The sequence below is a fragment of the Macaca fascicularis genome, chromosome 4, assembly GCF_037993035.2.
Source record: "Macaca fascicularis isolate 582-1 chromosome 4, T2T-MFA8v1.1".
NCBI lineage: Eukaryota > Metazoa > Chordata > Mammalia > Primates > Cercopithecidae > Macaca > Macaca fascicularis.
The window spans coordinates 165,961,222-165,967,158 of record NC_088378.1 but is presented as its reverse complement, the minus strand read 5'-3'; the positions used below and the strand labels follow the sequence as shown (position 1 = coordinate 165,967,158).

Sequence of the window (5,937 nt, the reverse complement as noted above, 5' to 3'; positions counted from 1 at the left end):
ACAGGGTCATGTGAAATATAGCAGGAGCCTCCTGCTAAAGACTCAGGAGCCAAAAGAAGCTTCAGTGGAAATGCTTTAAAACACAACCAACTTCACCCAATGTCCTTCCAGAACACAGGAAACAAATTATTTCTTTTCAGAGAAACACAGGGGAGAGGACTGAATTTCCAGTGCTGTCACAAGTATAGGCAGAACCCTGTCCAGAAGGTCCCTAGCATATATTTCTTTCTCCAGACAGCATAGCCTCAATGCCTGAGTTTGATATTAGCTAATCACCCTGCACTCATTACTCAGCCTCCTCAAATCTCCATTCCTTCATCTGTAAAATAAGGGTGAATACAGAACTCACCACAAAGGGCTGAGTAAGGATTAAGATTACTGAGCACAGTGCTTGGCACACAGTAAGAATTCAGGGGAATGTTTTTGCTATAATAGACAGTAAAGTTATGCAAGGAATATTATCACTACTAGATTCAAGTCACCAACAGAAATCTTTCTCTTTGCATTGTTTTTGGGTGTGTGTGTGTGCGTGTGTGTGTGTGTTTTAATGTCTTACGGGTAAAGTGCCAACATCTTAACAAGGTTTGGCATATGTGCAAAAGCCCAATCATTATGCTTATGAACTACAAAAGGGCCTCCCTTTGCCTTGCAACTTATGACTCTGCAGGTTTTTCTCAGCCCTCTCCATCACGACTTGCACCTCCACCACCCCTTTTCTGCCTGAGGCTTTGCTTTTAGAAGGAGGAGATAAGTCTCATTATTTTATTTTATTTTTTAATTTTTATTTTTTTTGAGACGGAGTCTCACTCTGTTGCCAGGCTGGAGTGCAGTGGTGTGATCTCGCTTCACTGCAACCTCCGCCTACCAGGTTCAAGTGATTCTCTTGCCTTAGCCTCCGGAGTAGCTGGGATTATAGGCGTGCTCCACTATGGCCAGCTAATTTTTGTATTTTTAGTAGACACTGGGTTTTGCCATGTTGGCCAGGATGGTCTCAATCTCTCGACCTCATGATCTGCCCTCCCCAACCTCCCAAAGTGCTAGCATGACAAGCGTGAGCCACTGCACCTGGCCTACTTTATTTTAGAGACAGGGTCTCTCTCTGTCACCCAGGCTGGAGTGCAGTGGTGCAAACTTAGCTCATTGCAGCCTCGACCTCCTGGGTTCAAGGGATCCTCCCACCTAAGCCTCCCGAGTAACTGGGACTACAGGTACACACTGCCATGTCTTGCTAATTTTTTATTTTTTGTAAAGACGAGGTCTTGCAATGTTGGCCAAGCTGGTCTCGAACTCCTGGCCTCAAGCCATCCTCCCATCTTGGCCTCCCAAATTGCTGAGATTACAGGTGTGAGACACCGCACCCGACCTCATTATTCTTATCACACACCCGATGTCTAGTATAGTGCCTGGCATGTTACATCAATAATGCTTGTGGGATGAGTTCATAATAAATTCCAAGTGTATCCTCTCAAATTTACTTATTATAGCAGAGAAATGTTGCTTCTAGGAACAGAAAATGTCATCTATGAGGAGCCAAGGAAAGGTTGGTGAGTCTGAAGAGAGAAGGACCTGAGGCTTGCACCATATTCTGGATGAGGAGCATGGAGATCGCCCTCAAATGAAGTTTGACCAGATAATGAGCAAAGCAACAGAGCAGCCTGACCGCTCAGCAGGAAGAAAAGATAACAGCACTGTGGGGTTTTGTTGGGTGTTTTTTTGTTTTGTTTTGTTTTTTGCCCTTGCAGGGGAACTCCCTTCATAGGCAACAGAACAGAGAGAGCAGCTCAAGATAAATGTTCTCTCTTGGTAAATGCTGAGGAGTGTACATTTCTATCACTTCATCAATCAGGAGGTAGAAGAGAGGGTTCTGGTGACCAGTGATGATTTGGGAACAGCAAAAAAAACAAACAAACTCCAAACATAATCCAGTGAAAACCCAACAAATTACATGACATTTCAAACCCAGCAGGAGACAAAACACAGACCCCCAAAGAGGAAGTGATGTATTCACCCCAGCCAAACAAAGAGGGCGACACTTTGAAGAGGAAAAAGAAAATCAACCTAAATTCCTTAAAAAAGCATGGAGGTTGTGACTGAGATCCCATTCCTGGCCTCTGAATCCCGTCTCCCACAACCAGGCAAGCCAGGGGTGACCCATGGACTACCATGTTCTGGAATGAACCAAGAGAAATTAAAGCCTCCTCTTTTCAGAGACAAAACTTCATGCAAATGACATCACCTGAAGTCACCATGGAAAAGAATAGATGGAGTGAGGAGGGGACATCATGGAATGAATAGTGGGAAAGGTGACCAAAAGACCTTGAATGATATTCATTCAAAGATAGGCCTCGAGTTGACAATAAAGATGGAATCTTCCATGTAATGCTGCTTTGCAGTAATCAGATCTCTAATCCCAGTTATCAAGAAGAAATGCAAACATTAATGAGGTATTCCCAATGCCTCTAGGGGAATTCCATTTTCATCCTTCATTTAACTGAGAAACTGAGGTGCAGAGAAATGAAGGAAATCGCCTAAAGGATGACAGTGTGAGTCAGCAGCCCGACCAGGAAGCCGGGGCTGCGACTCCTCGCTTCCTGATTTTCTCTGCAAATATGAAGAGCACATTCCCTTCCTCTCAGAATCAGTTTGTGGCAGCAATTCTCTAGCTTAGAAAGGCAACTTTCCAGGAGAGAAGGCACGGGCATTTGGCTCCTGCTGGGGAGGGGCGAGGTAACCTGACATCAGGTCCGCAGGTCCACAGAAACTGAAATTTCTTCCAAGATGAGGCTTTCCCCTTCCTTCGCCTGGAAAACCAATTTGTGCTGATGCCCTGACTCCCTCTCCTTAGAGGAGCGTCCTCCCTGCTCACCATTCTAAAGCAGCGGCTGCACAAATTAGCCGCACTCTTTGTCCCTGGAGCTCCAGAATCCGATTGTGTCCCAGTGTGCGCCGCAAGCCTCGATGTGTGCCGTGCATTGCAAAACACTGGCACGTGCTTCTGCAAAGAATTTTCTTCTTCTTAACGGCCACCAGAAAGTTTGTTTGGCCATCCATCCCACTGAAGCAAAAAAGGAGAAGAAAGAGAAGAAAAGGCTGTGCACCGCCTGTTAGAAGCTTCCAAAGCTGAGTGGAAGTTTAACCAATTTCAAGGAAAGCACACACACACTAAACCCCCCACTGTTTGAGGACTTTCCACTTTTGCATACGCTGGAGCTGGACTCCGGAGCAAAGGGCGGCAGTGATTATTCTAGAGGTTATGTCATAGATGGTGTAACATTATCTTCTGCCCACTGGGATCTTATCAGCCATGTGTGCCTGGTCTATTTTGAGACCCATCTGAGCCTGCTACCTGGGACATGGGTAGTGTTAACAAATCAACATATGGCTGACAAGAGTTTAACCTGCCTCATTGGGTGAGAAACAGTCAGAGCAAACTGTCAGCAGCAGCAGCTGAATTTGTGATATGAAATATCGCTTTCATGCCTAAAAGCAGGACAGAGAAAGAAAAAGAAAAGAGAAGTAAAGAAATACTGCTTTTTCTTCCAAATAAAATTTAGAGGCACAGTATAAACTGCAACTGTGACCCAAATCAACCAAGTAGGTAAAACACATACACACAAAGACACACGCACATCCTTTTACTTAGATAGCTTTGTTATTCAGCAAGAAGACAAATTATTAAAAAGTTGCTGGGAACAGTGGCTCACTGTGCTGTAATCCCAGCACTTTGGGAGGCCAAGGTGGGCGGATCACCTGAGGTCAGGAGTTCGAGACCAGCCTAGCCAATATGGCAAAACCCCGTCTCTACTAAAACTATAAAAATTAGCTTGGCGTGGTGGCTAGCACCTGTAGTCCCAGCTACTCGGGAGGCTGAGGCAGGAGAATCGCTTGAACCCAGGAGGCAGAGGTTGCAATGAGATCCCGCCACTGTACTCCAGTGTGGCAACAGCGTGAGACTCCATCTCAAAATAATAATAATAATAATAATAATAATAATAATAATAAGTTGAGCTCTTTCCACGAGTCAGGGCTGATAGCTGGCATCCTGGGCAGGCAGGCCAGACCCAGGGTGTGCAAAGGTCCTGTTTGTTGCCTTGGTCTTATGTATGGAAGACTTTGGCTTCTCTCTTTGCCATTAGCAGGAATCGAATTCTCAAGGCCTAACCTCATGTTCTATTTTCAGCTATTTCCACAAAGCATGCAGTCTCTTAGTCTGCCTGTCTTCCTGCTGTCCCTCATCCTCCAGGCCGGCAGCAGTGCCGGCCACCTGCCTGTAGCACCTGCTCCCTGCCCTGCTGCCTTACTGCTTCCTTGGGTCCAGAAAACCGTCCCTTCCTCCCAACTCTCAAATAAACATAAGTGGCTTCCAGGCAGGCACAGTGGCTCATACCTGTAATCCCAGCACTTTGGGAAGCCAAAGCAGGAGGATCACTTGAGGCCAGGAGTTCAAGACCAGCCTGGGCAACATAACAAGACCTCATTTCTACTTTTTGAATAACTTTTCTACTTTTTGAAAACCTTTTTAAGTGCCTTCCTTTTATTTCTCTACCCAGCGAGTGGTGACGATTTACGTAGTGTAGGGGAGATCTCAGAAGCTGTCAGCCTGAAACTCTTGGCTTTTGTCTTCCTAAAGAGAGGGGTTTATTTCTGGCAGACAATCCTACTGGATTTAAAGCTGGGGTGGTTAGAGAGGCTGCTTCTTCATCCATCTCGAAGCAGACATGCTGAGGAAAAAATACACTGAGGAAAATGGCCACATAAAGACTTCATTATTGGCCAGGCACAGTGGCTCACGCTTGCAATCCCAGCACTTTGGGAGGCCGATGTGGGCCGAGATCACCCGAGCTCCGGAGTTCAAGATAACCCTGGCCAACATGGTGAAACCCCGTCTCTACTAAAAATACAAAAATTAGCCGGACATGGTGGCAGACACCTGTAATCCCAGCTACTTGGGAGGCTGAGGCCAGAGAATCACTTGTACCGGGAGGCGGAGGTTGCACTGAGCTGAGATTGTGCCACTGCACTCCAACCTGGGCGACAGAGTGAGACTCTGTCCTAAGAAATAAAAATAAATAAAGACTTTAGCTGATGATAATATGGCTCAGGGTCCTAAAAGGCTCACAGAAAGTGAGAGGTGAGTTCTCTTCAAAGTGCCTAAGAAAGGCTGGGTGGGAAGAGAAACCAAGAAGATTCTCCACTTTTTTAGCCACCATACATGCCAAATAGTGGAATCTTCCAGGGTCCACATGTTACGTATGACTTAATAGCTATTGTGTGCAATGGCCTCTTCATCGACTGCTCCTCAGACAAGTCATAAATAAATAATCGCCCTTTCTTTCAGGAAAGTTAGAAATTCATTTGCCTTGAAAATAATTTCCTCTTCTTTCAGGTAGAGAGACCTATGTAAGTCTTTCAAAGTCTCCCTTTTTTTGATGACTACTTCTAGAAGTAAAAGCCAGAAAGGGCAGAATAATTAGGTTAAGTCACATCTAGCCCCGTGCCATCTGTGCATGGAGTGTGAGGATGATCTCGGTAGCGGTTAAGCCACTTACTAACCTCCTATCCACTGGGAAGTGATGAAGGAAGAAGTGACTAACGACGCTAAGGAGACAGCTGTCCTTATTCGGGCTCAGTTTACAGCAATTCTTGCCTCTGCAAAGATAACCAGGGGTTCAAAGCATTAGTCCTAAGAGCTGGTGAGGAAGCCCCATCTGTGCTAGTTAGGGCTTTGGAGTCACAGACTTGGGTTCTAATTCTAATTCTGTCACTCACTGGATGCATGACCTCAAATTACTTAACCTTGTTAAGTGTCAGATTCCTCATCTGTAAAATATGGAAGAAGAAGATTTGTCTCTCAGGGTTGTTGTGAAGATTAGCATAAAATGCCAGGTGCAGAGTAAGGGCTTAGTAAGTGGCAAATTATTATTGGGGAATAAAATA

The 5,937-nt window shown here is 45.4% G+C and overlaps 1 pseudogene; it reads right to left on the bottom strand.

Annotated features, from left to right (window-relative positions):
* Window positions 1–548: 548 nt before the first annotated feature.
* On the bottom strand, window positions 549–635 carry LOC123573274 (small nucleolar RNA U13; annotated as a pseudogene).
* Window positions 636–5,937: the final 5,302 nt, after the last annotated feature.